Below are 17279 nucleotides of genomic sequence, written 5' to 3'. Positions count from 1 at the left end.
TCATAAAATGTGACATCTACAGGGAGGGAAAACAGTACACCTCTCGGAACAGTGTCTGGGAGGCTGTGGTGGCTGCTGCACGCAATGTTAATCGTAAACAGATCAGACAACTGACAGAATCTATGGATGGAAGGCTGCTGGGTGTCATCATAAAGAAAGGTGGCTATATTGGTCACTAATTTTTTGGGGTTTTGTTTTTGCATGTCAGAAATATTTATTTCTACCTTATGTGCAGTTATATTGGTTTACCTGGTGAAAATAAACAAGTGAGATGGAATATATTTGGTTTTTATTAAGTTGCCTAATAATTCTGCACAGTAATAGTTACCTACACAAACAGATATCCTCTTAAGATAGCCAAATCTAAAAAAAAAAAACACTCCAACTTCCAAAAATATTAAGCTTTGATATTTATGAGCCTTTTGGGTTGATTGAGAACTTAGTTGTTGATCAATAATAAAAATAATCCTCTAAAACACAACTTGCCTAATAATTCTGCACACAGTGTAAATTATATCAGTTCAATACATTAGGATATAAAGTATTAGCTATTGTATATTCTTTCTATAGTGTACAGCAGATACTATTTTACATTTTATTCCTATTATTAAATTTGCACTTTAGTCCCCTTAGTCAGTTCCTAGTCCTCTCCCATTGTTTTCTATGTATCGCAGTAACTGTGTTATTTAAAATATGCAAACATTCCAGTCTTTCACACCCAACAGGAGTAATACATGACCTTTGTAGATACTTACAGAATACACCCAAAACAATGCATTACCTATCACATAGCAGTGACAAAGGCATTTTCATTATGGCACAACATAAGCGATAAAAAACTTATTTTACATGAAGGTGCAGTTACCAGTGTGATGTGTGATGGTTACCATTGTGATGTGTGATGGCCGCTCTCTGCTCTCCGCTCTCCTAATTAGTGATGAGCGAATATACTCGTTACTCGAGATTTCTTGAGCACGCTCGGGTGTCCTTCGAGTATTTTTCAGTGCTTGGAGATTTAGTTTTTATTGCCGCAGCTGAATGATTTATGTCTGTTAGCCAGCATAAGTACATGTGGGGATTCCCTAGCAACCAGTCAACCCCACATGTACTTATGCTGGCTAACAGATGTAAATCATTCAGCTGTGGCAATAAAAACTAAATTTCCGAGCACTAAAAAATACTCGGAGGACACCCGAGTGTGCTTGAGAAATCTTGAGTAACGATTATATTCGCTCATCACTACTCCTGATCTCACTGCAGAGCTGTGTGTGATTATACCTGACACATCGGCAGATTCCTCTCAGCTTCAGCTTCCATCTCACAGGTAGACAAGGTTTTGATATTGTTGCAACACAGTAGAGCTCAGAGAGCTGCAAAAAATGTGTTTGCAGGAAGACAAAGTTAATTTCTCCTTTTCTGTGTTAGGCTGGTTTCACATTTGCGTTTTTTGCCGCTGCGTTTTAGCGCAAAAAAAGCATGCATTTTTTCCCCTATATTTAACATTAAAAACGCATGCGCTTTTTTGTCTGCGTTTTGCGTCGTTTCTATGCTTGCGTTTTGTTGCAGAAATGCAACATGTAGTAATTTCTAGAGGCGTTTTTTTGCGGCAAAAAAAGTATTGCTGTCTATGTAAACGCATGCGTTTTTAAGCACATGCGTTTGGTTGCGTTTTTAAATGCATGCGTTTCCATAGAAAAAAACAAGAATACACACTGATAAGCCACCCCCCACCATCAAGGTGATAAAGGGATCCAAACCCTAACCCTACCCCTAAACCTACCCCTAACCCTACCCCTAACCCTAGGGATACTAACCCTAACCCTACCCCTAACCCTACCCCTAACCCTAGGGATCCTAACCCTACCCCTAACCCTACCCCTAACCCTACCCCTAACCCTACCCCTACCCCTAACCCTAACCCTACCCCTACCCCTAACCCTAGGGATCCTAACCCTACCCCTAGCCCTACCCCTAACCCTACCCCTAACCCTAGGGATCCTAACCCTAACCCTAACCCTACCCCTAACCCTAGGGATCCTAACCCTACCCCTAACCCTAACCCTACCCCTAACCCTAACCCTACCCCTACCCCTAACCCTAGGGATCCTAACCCTACCCCTAGCCCTACCCCTAACCCTTACCCTACCCCTAACCCTAGGGATCCTAACCCTACCCCTAACCCTACCCCTAACCCTAACCCTACCCCTAACCCTAGGGATCCTAGCCCTACCCCTAACCCTACCCCTAACCCTACCCCTAACCCTAACTCTAACCCTAACCCTACCCCTAACCCTAGGGATCCTAACCCTACCCCTAACCCTACCCCTAACCCTAACCCTAACCCCAAACCTAGCTATTTCTATTTATAGTGGGTTTTCTTCTTGATTTTGATGATTGGCAGCTGTCACACACTTCTCAGCATGCGTTTCAAAAACGCAAACGCAGGAAAAAACGCATGTAAACGCGGCAAAACGCCGCGTTTTTTTACCGCATGCGAAAATGCATTTGTCTAAAAAACGCAGCGTTTGCACTCGTTTACATGCGTTTTTTTCACCACCTGCGTTTGCGTTTTAAACGCTGCGTTTTTAAACGCAAATGTGAAACTAGCCTTAGTTACTTGTCTCGCACTGGTAACTCTCCTTCATGTATAATAAGCTCTGGAGGCAGAGTTATGTTCCAGGCAGCGTCCGCCCCAGAGCCTGGAAGAGGTCATTTATATAAAGTGATAAAAGATTATTTATTCACAACAGCACATCTGATATGAGGCATACAGGGATCACTGTCCTCCACCGTCTATAACCTGTATGCCCATATTAATAGTTTAGATAGCTCAATTGTGGTGACAGATTTCCTTTAAGTTCAGAAATATAATTGTGAATGGTTTTGCAACTCAGGCAGCTTGTGGTTCTGCATTTGTAACCTCCAGGTTGAGTAACAATTTCTTTAGAAATTTCTTTCAATTTACTAGAGGCTATAAAGTTTTTAACTGTTGGTGTATCGCAGAATGTGATGGAAATTTACTTGGGATGTTCCCTTTCAAAAAGCAGACCATTAAAGTCATTATTAAATATTACAATTTTTCTCCAGTATTTCGCAGAGGCCTAAATGGGATTTTTTTTTTTACTAATGAAGTTTAATTTGATTGGATTATTGTCCTTTTCCTGACTGCTTGGCTGTGGACAGTCTGCTTGGTTTGTTTTTTCAGCTTTTTAATATGCATGTGTTATTAATTTAGTTGGGTATTTTTTTCTTTGAATCAACCCTTTAAGTCCTTCACCCTGCAGCCAAATTCTGTTTTTGCGTTTCCGTTTTTTCCTCCCCTTCTTCCCTAAGCCATAAAATTTGTATTTTTCTGTCCACATAGACATATGAGGGCTTGTTTTTTTTTTGCGGGACGAGCTGCACTTTTGAATTGCACCATTCATTTTACTACATAGTGTACTCGAAAACATGAAAAAAAAATCCAAGTGCGGTGAAATTGTGAAAAAAATACAATTCTGGCCTAGTTTTCTGGGCATTGTTTTTACAAAGTAAAGTTTGCAGTAAAAATGACCATGCAATGTGATTCTCCTCATCGATATGATTACAGCGACAGCCAGGATGTCCAGTTCTTTTTATTTTAGTGGCAAAAAAAGTCAGAAATTTTTTTTAAAAATATTTGGAGTTGTGTCGCCATTTTCCGAGACTTGTAACATTTTTATTTTTCGTCCGATGGAGTTGTGTGATAGCTTATTTTTTGCAGGGAGATGCGATGTTTTATTATTTTGGGATAAATGTAACTTTTTGATCACTTGTTACGGCATTTTTTGGGAATTGCAGCGACCAAAAAACATAATTTTGTCATTCATTATTTTTTTCCATTTACACTGTTTACCGTCAGGTTAATTGTTTTTAGATTTTGATAGATCGGACTTTTCTGAATGCGGTGATACCACATGTGTATTTTTATTATTTTTTTTAATATCTTTATTTTCAATTGGGCAAAAGGTGGGTGATTTGAACTTTTATTTTTTATTATTTTTTTAAAAACTTTTTTATACCTTTTTCTGCTCTTGTTAGCCCCTATAGTGGACTTGAAGATGCAATAATCTGATCGCATGTGCTATATGCCACAGCATCAGTGTATACAGCAGAAATCACAGTCTCCTTTAAAGCTCTGCCACAGGCAGGGTTTCACAGGAGCTCCGTACTGACAAGCACAGGGGTCATCAGCTGACCCCTGGCTGTCATGACAACCCATTAATGACCTGTGATCATATCACGGACGTGTCGATGGGAGGAGGTAATCACATGTATGCGCGTCGGCGCATGTTAAATGCCACTGTCAGAGATTGCTAGAGGCAGGTCCTGGCTATAATACACAGCCATCATCAGCTGCCAGGTATGGGCCGGGCCCGCTACGTGAGCCCGCTCCATACATCCGCTTCCGACATGCACCGTATATAAATAGCGCATGTCATGAAGGGGTTAAAAAAACTGATCCTTTTCAAATTGGAGAAAAACTGATGGCTAATTAACAGATCCATTTCCATAGACTTCAATGTTAAAAAAAAAATGGACCCAGTTGAAATCATTTTTTTCAGGTGGACAAAAATGATGCATCCGCACAACTTTGTCAACAGATTCCTGCTGGATGTGTTCTAATTGATGATTACTGGACATGTCACCATAGCCTTAGTGTAGTTTTTATAATATCATTGTTTATCAGTAGGAAATTCTCAGCAGAGAGGACTACTTGGCCTGCAGCTAAGCAATCCAACCATGCCCCAACACCCCTGATTGGCAGCTTTCTGCCTATGCACAGTGTACACAGAAAGCTGCCAATCAGTGGTGTGGGCGGGGTTACACTGTGCACAGCATTCAGAGAACTGGTAGATCTGCAGCTGATAAAACAGATTCTTTATCAAAACTGCAGTAAGCCGCTCAGTAAGTGATATATCGTCAGGAATCAGTGGCTCTGTCTCTAGATAATGCTGCTCTGAGATGGGGTATCACAATCTTGGTGACATATATGTACAGTATATATCTCAATAAAAGGGAATTTATCACCAGGATTTTGATGTGAATGGTCATTTAAATCCTGTCTTTTCCTCTCTCCTCCCAATCCCCACCATCGTGGTTTCAATGCCAAAACATACCGGTAGTACTTAAATCTTCTGTGTATGACAGGATGTATATTCACATGCCAAAAGCTTCAGATCAGAGCTGAAAACTGGTTTGTGAATTTTTTTCTCAATACTAATCAAGGACCTTACTGCTCCCACAATTGCATCGGAGTAATATTTCTTGTCTGCTGTGATGACAGTGCAGTCCTTAGAATCCATCACTACAGCCAATGTGCTACCTTTTCATTTCTATATCAAATGTACTGTGTTCCATACAATCTGCACCTGTCTCTCTGCTTTTTTCTCTGTGAGTCTTATCACCTATTATATAGATAAATTATTATAGATATTTTATAAAACTTATGAATCCATATTTAATAAAATTACCATTTTATTATAAAGTTGTATGTAATATCTTTGTTTTGGTGTATTAATATACAACACAGTATATAGTGAGGTTATAACCACACACAGTGGCCTCCATGTCCTATCCTTCCATGAGGATGAAGCAAATATGGCTAGTAATGTGAATGTATATAATGAATACAGTATATACAGATCCCAATGTCTTATACAATGTCTTAGACTTATACAAATGTATTATACATAATCTACTTATCTATAAGGAGATGGACACACTGCCCACGTTCCTCCTTGAAGACACGAGTATTGTTATGGTGTATAATGTGAATTGAGATATGAATATTATTATTGTTGTATTCTGACAGACATTAGGGAGTGTTAGGATTCATGTTTGGCACTAGCCCAGAAGGTGAAGTGACACAGAGTAGTTTCCTGTCAGGTTGTTAGATAGGGCCCAAGATGTGCCAGAAGCAGACCTAATGTCTGACCAGTCAGCAGGGCCAAGTGACATGGGTTCCCTAACTTGAGTGGAGACCGAGTCAGAGGATAGCATGACTGAAGGACAGAGTGATTAACGGGAGATGGGTCCTGGGAAAGGACACCCAGTAGTGCAGCCTCAAGTTTATAACTGGGGGAGGTAACAGGCCCGGATGGAACAGAGAATGTCAGAAGCAAAAAAGATAAGTACTTGCCATATTGGCAAGCGGATGAGAGGATGCGGAAATGTGGGTGGAAAGTAGGACTCTCACTAACTGGACTGTAGTATGGATCTGGGTTGTGGTGATGGCAGGTGAACCAGTGGAGACAGAAACCATCCGAGTTAAAGAAGGAACTGAGACGGTGTGTGAAAATGCTCCGTAATGGGAAGGAAATGTTCATTAAGCTGTGCACCTTCTATCTACTGTATATAATCCCCATTAGTAAAAAGTTTATTTTTGAGGAGAAGTCTACTGTTGTGAATTAGACTTTTTGGCTCCCTCTTGTGGTTACTAGTGATATTACTCTGGGAGTTTCTTCCCTCAGTTTGCACCCACCTGGGCCGTTAGTCCAGGGGTGTTGCTATATAAACTTCCTGGATCCTTAGTCCAGTGCCTGGCATCGTTGTAATCAGATCCTTTCTGTTTGCTCCTATCTGCTGGTCCCGGTTTGTGCTAAATTAAGCTAAGTCCTGCTTCTTTGTTTTTTGTGTTATTTGCTTGCTCTCATTTTTGTCCAGCTTGTACTAAATGTGATTCCTGACCTTGCTGGAAGCTCTAGGGGGCTGGTGTTCTCCCCCCGGGCCGTTAGACGGTTCAGGGGTTCTTGAATTTCCAGCGTGGATATTTTTGATAGGGTTTTTGCTGACCATATAAGTTATCTTACTATATTCTGCTATTAGCTAGTGGGCCTCTCTTTGCTAAATACCTAGCTCATTCTTACGTTTGTCTTTTCCTCTTACCTCACCGTTATTATTTGTTGGGGGCTTGTATCCAACTTTTGGGGTCTTTTCTCTGGAGGCAAGAAAGGTCTTTCTTTTCCCTTCTAGGGTTAGTTAGTTCTCCGGCTGGCGCGAGACGTCTAGAATCAACGTAGGCACGTTCCCCGGCTGCTGTTATTTGTGGTGCTAGGATTAGATATATGGTCAGCCCAGTTACCACTGCCCTATGAGCTGGTTTTTGTGTTTGCAGACTTAGTAAATATTTCTGAGACCCTCTGCCATTGGGGTCATAACAGTATGCCAGGCCAACATTGAATGTTTATGCATTGCAGAAGTGGGATAATAAGAAAGGAAATTCTGAGTTTTTTTTTTTTTGTTTTTTTTTTCTTCCTCTCTTTCTCCCCTTTACCTTTGAGTGGCTTGTGCTTGCTGCAGACATGAATGTCCAGACCTTGATTACAAGTGTAGACCAGCTTGCTGCTCGTGTGCAGGGCATACAAGATTTTGTTACCAGTAGTCCTATGTCTGAACCTAAAATACCTATTCCTGAACTGTTTTCTGGAGACCGATTTAGGTTTAGGAATTTCAAGAATAATTGTAAATTGTTTCTTTCTCTGAGACCCCGTTCATCTGGAGATTCAGCTCAGCAAGTTAAAATTGTTATTTCTTTTTTACGGGGCGACCCTCAGGATTGGGCTTTCTTGCTAGCGCCAGGAGATCCGGCATTGGCAAATATTGATGCATTTTTTCTGGCGCTCGGATTGCTTTACGAGGAACCCAATCTTGAAGTTCAGGCAGAAAAAGCCTTGCTGGCTATTTCTCAGGGCCAGGATGAAGCTGAAGTGTATTGCCAAAAATTTCGGAAATGGTCCGTGCTTACTCAGTGGAATGAGTGTGCTCTGGCCGCAAATTTCAGAAATGGCCTTTCTGAAGCCATTAAGAATGTGATGGTGGGTTTCCCCATTCCTACAAGTCTGAATGATTCCATGGCGCTGGCTATTCAAATTGACCGGCGTTTGCGGGAGCGCAAAACCGCTAATCCTCTGGTGGTGTTGTCTGAACAAACACCTGATTTAATGCAATGTGATAGAATTCAGACTAGAAATGAGCGGAAAAATCATAGACGTCAGAATGGGTTGTGTTTTTACTGTGGTGATTCTACCCATGTTATATCAGCATGCTCTAAACGCCTAACAAGGGTTGTTAGTCCTGTCGCCATTGGTAATTTGCAACCTAAATTTATTTTGTCTGTGACTTTAATTTGCTCATTGTCTTCTTACCCTGTTATGGCGTTTGTGGATTCAGGTGCTGCCCTGAGTCTTATGGATCTGTCATTTGCCAAGCGCTGTGGTTTTGTTCTTGAACCGTTGGTAAATCCTATTCCTCTTAGAGGTATTGATGCTACGCCATTGGCGGAAAATAAACCGCAGTTTTGGACGCAGGTAACCATGTGCATGACTCCTGAACATCGGGAGGTGATTCGTTTTCTTGTTCTGCATAAAATGCATGATTTGGTCGTTTTGGGGCTGCCATGGTTACAGACCCACAATCCAGTCTTGGATTGGAAGGCAATGTCTGTGTCAAGTTGGGGCTGTCAGGGAATTCATGCTGATTCCCCGCCGGTGTCTATTGCTTCCTCTACTCCTTCGGAAGTTCCTGAGTATTTGTCTGATTATCAGGATGTGTTCAGCGAGTCCAGATCCGGTGCTCTGCCTCCTCATAGGGACTGTGACTGCGCCATAGATTTGATTCCAGGTAGTAAATTTCCTAAGGGAAGATTATTTAATCTGTCTGTACCTGAGCATGCCGCAATGCGTTCGTATATCAAGGAGTCCCTGGAGAAGGGGCATATCCGTCCATCCTCTTCCCCTCTTGGTGCGGGATTCTTTTTTGTGGCCAAGAAGGACGGATCTTTGAGACCTTGTATTGACTATCGGCTTCTCAATAAAATCACTGTTAAATTTCAGTATCCTTTGCCTCTGTTGTCGGACTTGTTTGCCCGGATTAAAGGTGCCAAGTGGTTCACCAAGATAGATCTTCGTGGTGCGTACAACCTTGTGTGCATTAAGCAAGGAGATGAATGGAAGACTGCATTTAATACGCCCGAAGGTCATTTTGAGTACTTGGTGATGCCTTTTGGGCTCTCTAATGCTCCCTCAGTGTTTCAGTCCTTTATGCATGATATTTTCCGGAAGTATCTGGATAAATTTATGATTGTTTATCTGGATGATATTCTGGTTTTCTCTGAAGATTGGGACTCACATGTGGAGCAGGTCAGGATGGTGTTTCAGGTTTTGCGTGAGAATGCTTTGTTTGTTAAGGGCTCAAAGTGTCTCTTTGGAGTACAGAAGGTTCCCTTTTTGGGGTTTATTTTTTCCCCTTCTGCTGTGGAGATGGACCCAGTCAAGGTCCGAGCTATTCATGAGTGGACTCAACCCACGTCAGTTAAGAGTCTTCAGAAGTTCTTGGGTTTTGCTAACTTCTACCGTCGTTTTATCGCTAATTTTTCTAGCGTTGTTAAACCTTTGACGGATATGACCAAGAAAGGTTCTGATGTTGCTAACTGGGCTCCTGCAGCCGTGGAGGCGTTCCAGGAGTTGAAACGCCGGTTTACTTCGGCGCCTGTTTTGTGCCAGCCTGATGTCTCACTTCCCTTTCAGGTCGAAGTGGATGCTTCTGAGATTGGGGCAGGGGCCGTTTTGTCACAGAGAGGCCCTGGTTGCTCGGTAATGAGACCATGTGCTTTCTTCTCTAGGAAGTTTTCGCCTGCTGAGCGGAATTATGATGTTGGCAATCGGGAGTTGCTGGCCATGAAGTGGGCATTTGAGGAGTGGCGTCATTGGCTCGAGGGTGCTAAGCATCGTGTGGTGGTCTTGACTGATCACAAAAATTTGATGTATCTCGAGTCTGCTAAACGCCTGAATCCTAGACAGGCCCGCTGGTCATTGTTTTTCTCCCATTTTGACTTTGTGGTCTCGTATTTACCAGGTTCAAAGAATGTGAAGGCTGATGCTCTTTCAAGGAGCTTTGTGCCTGACTCTCCTGGAGTCGCAGAACCAGTTGGTATTCTTAAAGAGGGAGTTATTTTGTCAGCCATTTCTCCTGATTTGCGACGCGTGTTGCAGAGATTTCAGGCTGGTAGACCTGACTCTTGTCCACCTGACAGACTGTTTGTTCCTGATAAGTGGACCAGCAGAGTCATTTCTGAGGTTCATTCCTCGGTGTTGGCAGGTCATCCGGGAATTTTTGGCACCAGAGATCTGGTGGCTAGGTCCTTTTGGTGGCCTTCCTTGTCACGGGATGTGCGGTCATTTGTGCAGTCCTGTGGGACTTGTGCTCGAGCTAAGCCTTGCTGTTCTCGTGCCAGCGGGTTGCTCTTGCCCTTGCCTGTCCCGAAGAGGCCTTGGACACACATTTCCATGGATTTCATTTCTGATCTCCCGGTGTCTCAGGGTATGTCTGTCATCTGGGTGGTATGTGATCGCTTTTCGAAAATGGTCCATTTGGTGCCTTTGCCTAAGCTGCCTTCCTCTTCCGATCTGGTTCCTGTGTTCTTTCAGAATGTGGTTCGCTTACACGGCATTCCTGAGAATATTGTGTCTGACAGAGGATCCCAGTTTGTTTCCAGGTTCTGGCAATCCTTTTGTGCTAGGATGGGCATTGATTTGTCGTTCTCGTCTGCCTTTCATCCTCAGACTAATGGACAAACGGAGCGAACTAATCAGACTCTGGAGGCTTATTTGAGGTGTTTTGTTTCGGCAGATCAGGATGATTGGGTGACCTTCTTGCCGTTGGCTGAGTTTGCCCTTAATAATCGGGCTAGTTCCGCTACTTTGGTTTCGCCATTTTTCTGCAACTCTGGTTTCCATCCTCGTTTTTCCTCGGGACATGTGGAGCCTTCTGACTGTCCTGGGGTAGATTCTGTGGTGGATAGTTTGCAGCAGATCTGGAATCATGTGGTGGACAACTTAAAATTGTCACAGGAGAAGGCTCAGTGTTTTGCCAACCGCCGCCGCGGTGTGGGTCCCCGACTTCGTGTTGGGGATTTGGTGTGGCTGTCTTCTCGATTTGTACCTATGAAGGTCTCCTCTCCTAAATTTAAGCCTCGCTTCATCGGTCCTTATAAGATATTGGAAATCCTTAATCCAGTGTCCTTTCGCTTGGATCTTCCGGTGTCGTTTGCCATTCACAACGTGTTCCATAGGTCCTTGTTGCGACGCTACGTTGTGCCTGTGGTTCCTTCTGCTGAGCCTCCTGCTCCGGTGTTGGTTGAGGGCGAGTTGGAGTACGTGGTGGAGAAGATCTTGGATTCTCGTCTCTCCAGACGGAGACTTCAGTATCTGGTCAAGTGGAAGGGCTATGGTCAGGAGGATAATTCCTGGGTGGTTGCCTCTGACGTGCATGCAGCCGATTTAGTTCGTGCCTTTCACGCTGCTCATCCTGATCGCCCTGGTGGTCTTGGTGAGGGTTCGGTGACACCTCCTTAAGGGGGGGTACTGTTGTGAATTAGACTTTTTGGCTCCCTCTTGTGGTTACTAGTGATATTACTCTGGGAGTTTCTTCCCTCAGTTTGCACCCACCTGGGCCGTTAGTCCAGGGGTGTTGCTATATAAACTTCCTGGATCCTTAGTCCAGTGCCTGGTATCGTTGTAATCAGATCCTTTCTGTTTGCTCCTATCTGCTGGTCCCGGTTCGTGCTAAATTAAGCTAAGTCCTGCTTCTTTGTTTTTTGGGTTATTTGCTTGCTCTCATTTTTGTCCAGCTTGTACTAAATGTGATTCCTGACCTTGCTGGAAGCTCTAGAGGGCTGGTGTTCTCCCCCCGGGCCGTTAGACGGTTCGGGGGTTCTTGAATTTCCAGCGTGGATATTTTTGATAGGGTTTTTGCTGACCATATAAGTTATCTTACTATATTCTGCTATTAGCTAGTGGGCCTCTCTTTGCTAAATACCTAGCTCATTCTTACGTTTGTCTTTTCCTCTTACCTCACCGTTATTATTTGTTGGGGGCTTGTATCCAACTTTTGGGGTCTTTTCTCTGGAGGCAAGAAAGGTCTTTCTTTTCCCTTCTAGGGTTAGTTAGTTCTCCGGCTGGCGCGAGACGTCTAGAATCAACGTAGGCACGTTCCCCGGCTGCTGTTATTTGTGGTGCTAGGATTAGATATATGGTGAGCCCAGTTACCACTGCCCTATGAGCTGGTTTTTGTGTTTGCAGACTTAGTAAATATTTCTGAGACCCTCTGCCATTGGGGTCATACAGTCTACCTCATTGAAGTCCTTGACATCTGGTCCTGGCCAACCACAGTCATCAGTAACATGCGGCCTGCAAGTGCATAGCGCTCACATATACGAAATCCACACCCCCAGCCAGGGCCAGACTGGCCATCTGGCAATTCTGGCAAATGCCAGAAGGGCCTGTCTGGTCGTGGGCCGCCTTGTCTGCTACTTTCTTTATAGAATCAGTGTTCTCAAGACACCCATACTATGAAGAGTTGTGACGGAGGTATCATTAGAAATATTGGTCTTGTAGTAAATCTTGCTTTCTTCCATGCAGGGTAATATTGGTAATATATCCCATCTGGTGCTTGGGGATGGGGACAACATGGGCCTGTGCGATTTCAAATGCCAGGGCTGAATTTCAGCCCCAGTCCGTACCTGCCCCCAGCCAGAACCCCCACCTTCATGTAACATAGCGGGGCTTAAGGGACGAGTACCTCACCCACGACTACTGCCTTGCGCCATGTCACGTACCAACAAAAATGTGAAGGACACATAATCCACAGGTCAACTGTGAAGGGGGTTTCACTACAGGATTTTAATATATCCATTCTATATATACTCCCACTATGGGGTGCCATCACGTTCCCCAAATAAGTCTATTTATATGCTGAAACGTAATTACACCTAGAATATATGGAGATACATATGTAAAATTAGAATCCATATACAATACATATACATGGGTTCCTAAATATTAAATACCTGACAGTGTACGAAGGAATAGAATGTCACCCAGCAGCTTCTCTACTACAGTAACTTACTATGGCGCTTCCTATATTAATGACCTTTGGAATAGTGATAAAGTCATGCAATGATCAAATGACCCCTGGGCACACTGCCATCTCAATGGGGGAATATCATAAGCTTAGTATGTACGTTATCCACTTAACAGGATATATAGACGGTGATAGGACAGACTGGATGGGAGGTGTATCCCCTATTAGTATTATCGCTATATAGATGTGCAGTATGTATCAGAGATTATGTATGGTACATTATATTTATGTGGCAAAAATGTAGAATGTGGAATTTCACATTATGTGATACTTGGACATAATTTTGCCACCAAAAACATGTAATTATTTTAGGATTATACATTATTAGATATTATCTTACTCACAATAGCACATAGGATTCACATACAAATTGTCGTTCATAGACCCTAAAAGTATTATCATTTAGATTCACCAATATTAGGATACGTTGAGATGATACAGAAATGGATAAATAAATTATTTTAAGTTATAGTTGTCCCATTATTTTTTTATAATAAATTATTGGCTAGAAATCTCTAAACCTGATACAAATATTGATCTTGCAGTGATAGAAGGCTTCCGGGACAGTGCACATACCTTCCGCTGGTGCGAGAGATCGGTGTCTGCTCAGTGCTGTCCAAGCTGAATGTACAGTGAAGTAGAAGAGCTAAAAGGATATGACAAACAAAAGTGAAATAGTTGGAGGGGAAACACACAGGTCTAAAGTTTCCAATTACATCAAGTTAACCACTGTTGTTGTTTCAGCTACAGCATACTCCCTGCCAAGCCGCACCCTGACTCGTGACAAATACTCAGCAATGAACGTATGACGACTTCAAAGTCAAAGACTGCAATAATAATAAGTGTGTTGTGCAAATAGATTTACATCATATAAACATTTATAGCGGTTTACCTCTGATAGGACTTGGCACAAGCGTCTTGTTTCATGTGTATACATAGGTTTGAGTAACAAATGTGCATTTTACTGTAGCTACAGACAGTACAGAGGTAGCGATTTCACACAGTCCTGGTAGCGGAGGGGCCCCTATATGTTCCTTTGGCACAGAAGACATTGCAGAAAAAGGCAGCCGTATTTACCAACACAGATCAGAAACTTGACAGTTGGGTATACGTGAATCCCCATGAATTTCACTACCAACCTTTTATCTAAACCTCTTTATCCCATTCATCCTATCGGCCCAACTACCTTATCTGAAATAAAGACTTACCACATTGTTATTTGGATAAGTTGGCCACAGCAGCCATTTTATTAACACATAACAAAAACAGTTTATTTATTAAACATTAACCACGGGGAGGGTGGTACTCGAAGCCCCAAAACTATAATAAACTTGGCCTCCAGACCAAAAAACTTGGCCTCCATATCCGTAAAACTTGGCCTCCAGGTTGCGTCTTGCCTCTAGCCGCTACGCTCCAGCTTAGAGACGCCCATAGACTCACCCGGCCAATTTCCTTCAAAATTAACCACGAATCCCAGTTATCACTTCCATGTGATCTTTTTTGTTCCGTTCCAATTTTATCCACCCAAGGGGGAGTCCAGGACCTTTGAGATCCCCCCCCCCTCAGATTCACCATTTCTATCACCACCAACCTCGAGGACCTCCCCCCCACGCCGTGCTGCCGCGACAAAAAAACAAATCAAAACAAAAGTAACATACCGTCCTAATTCAACCAATACAATGACAGTATCCCCTTTTCTTCCCCCTTTTTTTTTTTTTTAATAACTTCCTTGACTTCACCTATAATCGCCCCGAAGTAACCAAAATGGGAGGGTGGGTGGGAGCTTGCTTTCAGTATGGTGGGGGACCTAAAATGGTTGCCCCACAGAGATGGCTGTTGTTCCTTATACTGCTCGTTCTTACTCCACCTCCTCTCCCTATTACCCCTCCCCCTAGCCAAACCTCATTCCCCAATTCAAACTTGTTAACCCTTCCCTGCCCAACTTTCCTTCTTTCCGATGTTCCCTCATGTAGTCTCACTTAACCCTGTCATGGCGTCCTCCCTTCAAAGGCCTGCGGCCCAGTACGGCCTTGCTAATCCCCTGCAGGATGCGACAGCCCCCCGGGATTAAGGCGGAGGTAAAATACTGATGAAACAACCACTCACAACCTACCAATTCTTGGTCAACAAGTATTAGAATTGCACATTGACAAAGCTTGCAATTCTAGTTTATCAGTGGTACCTGGTGGCTACACAGGAGGTCTGCGAGTCTCTTATCTTCCGGTGCCCCTGAGCAGCTTTTGATTAGCCAGGGCTGGTGTGTCATCATATGGGTGCCATGCTCCTCTCTAGCTGGGACCTATGGATTCATTTTTTGTTCATTCATTCATAGTCGTAGCAGCCAGAACCTTCTCAATTTTATCTAACAATATGACATTTGGCTTTTTTGTGTCTGTTAGGCCTCCTTCACACGTCCGTATTTCCAGTACGGTTAGGCTCCATTTTCACACATACCAGAAACACTTATACACACACACCCCCATTATAATCTATGGTGCTGCGCACATGTCCGTGTTTTTGCACGAACCGAACACGTAGACAAGTCCATTTTTTTCCCGGAAGCACAGATGACAATACATGGCACATACATATGTCATCTGTGTGTGTGCCGTCTGTGCGACACATATCGGCCCCAGACAAAAGAGTCTCAGTGGCCCCTTTAACACATACCACAATTTATGAGGCACAGATAAGAAATATATAGGTACTAGATGGTAGCCCGATTCTAACGCATCGGGTATTCTAGAATATACAGTGGGGCAAAAAAGTATTTAGTCAGTCAGCAATAGTGCAAGTTCCACCACTTAAAAAGATGAGAGGCGTCTGTAATTTACATCATAGGTAGACCTCAACTATGGGAGACAAACTGAGAAAAAAAAATCCAGAAAATCACATTGTCTGTTTTTTTATCATTTTATTTGCATATTCTGGTGGAAAATAAGTATTTGGTCAGAAACAAAATTTCATCTCAATACTTTGTAATATATCCTTTGTTGGCAATGACAGAGGTCAAACGTTTTCTGTAAGTCTTCACAAGGTTGCCACACACTGTTGTTGGTATGTTGGCCCATTCCTCCATGCAGATCTCCTCTAGAGCAGTGATGTTTTTGGCTTTTCGCTTGGCAACACGGACTTTCAACTCCCTCCAAAGGTTTTCTATAGGGTTGAGATCTGGAGACTGGCTAGGCCACTCCAGGACCTTGAAATGCTTCTTACGAAGCCACTCCTTCGTTGCCCTAGCGGTGTGCTTTGGATCATTGTCATGTTGAAAGACCCAGCCACGTTTCATCTTCAATGCCCTTGCTGATGGAAGGAGGTTTGCACTCAAAATCTCACGATACATGGCCCCATTCATTCTTTCATGTACCCGGATCAGTCGTCCTGGCCCCTTTGCAGAGAAACAGCCCCAAAGCATGATGTTTCCACCACCATGCTTTACAGTAGGTATGGTGTTTGATGGATGCAACTCAGTATTCTTTTTCCTCCAAACACGACAAGTTGTGTTTCTACCAAACAGTTCCAGTTTGGTTTCATCAGACCATAGGACATTCTCCCAAAACTCCTCTGGATCATCTAAATGCTCTCTAGCAAACTTCAGACGGGCCCGGACATGTACTGGCTTAAGCAGTGGGACACGTCTGGCACTGCAGGATCTGAGTCCATGGTGGCGTAGTGTGTTACTTATGGTAGGCCTTGTTACATTGGTCCCAGCTCTCTGCAGTTCATTCACTAGGTCCCCCCGCGTGGTTCTGGGATTTTTGCTCACCGTTCTTGTGATCATTCTGACCCCACGGGGTGGGATTTTGCATGGAGCCCCAGATCGAGGGAGATTATCAGTGGTCTTGAATGTCTTCCATTTTCTAATTATTGCTCCCACTGTTGATTTCTTCACTCCAAGCTGGTTGGCTATTGCAGATTCAGTCTTCCCAGCCTGGTGCAGGGCTACAATTTTGTTTCTGGTGTCCTTTGACAGCTCTTTGGTCTTCACCATAGTGGAGTTTGGAGTCAGACTGTTTGAGGGTGTGCACAGGTGTCTTTTTATACTGATAACAAGTTTAAACAGGTTCCATTACTACAGGTAATGAGTGGAGGAAAGAGGAGACTCTTAAAGAAGAAGTTACAGGTCTGTGAGAGCCAGAAATCTGGATTGTTTGTTTCTGACCAAATACTTATTTTCCACCATAATATGCAAATAAAATGATAAAAAAACAGACAATGTGATTTTCTGGATTTTTTTTTCTCAGTTTGTCTCCCATAGTTGAGGTCTACCTATGATGTAAATTACAGACGCCTCTCATCTTTTTAAGTGGTGGAACTTGCACTATTGCTGACTGACTAAA

At 43.2% G+C, this 17279-nt stretch overlaps 1 long non-coding RNA gene across 2 annotated transcripts in view; it reads right to left on the bottom strand.

Moving 5' to 3' along the window:
- Positions 1-17279, bottom strand: part of LOC143784361 (uncharacterized) — a 48453-nt gene that overhangs the window by 7394 nt on the left and 23780 nt on the right. The window contains exon 2 of one of the 2 annotated variants that reach the window (XR_013217770.1): positions 13516-13585. This is a non-coding gene — a long non-coding RNA (uncharacterized LOC143784361). Of the gene's footprint in view, positions 1-13515; positions 13656-17279 lie in introns of those variants that run through there. The other variant, XR_013217769.1, reaches the window with a different exon arrangement.

The sequence above is a fragment of the Ranitomeya variabilis genome, chromosome 7, assembly GCF_051348905.1.
Source record: "Ranitomeya variabilis isolate aRanVar5 chromosome 7, aRanVar5.hap1, whole genome shotgun sequence".
In the NCBI taxonomy this organism is placed as follows: domain Eukaryota; kingdom Metazoa; phylum Chordata; class Amphibia; order Anura; family Dendrobatidae; genus Ranitomeya; species Ranitomeya variabilis.
The sequence above is the reverse complement of the archived record's forward strand: the minus strand, read 5'-3'. Positions and strand labels throughout refer to the sequence as shown.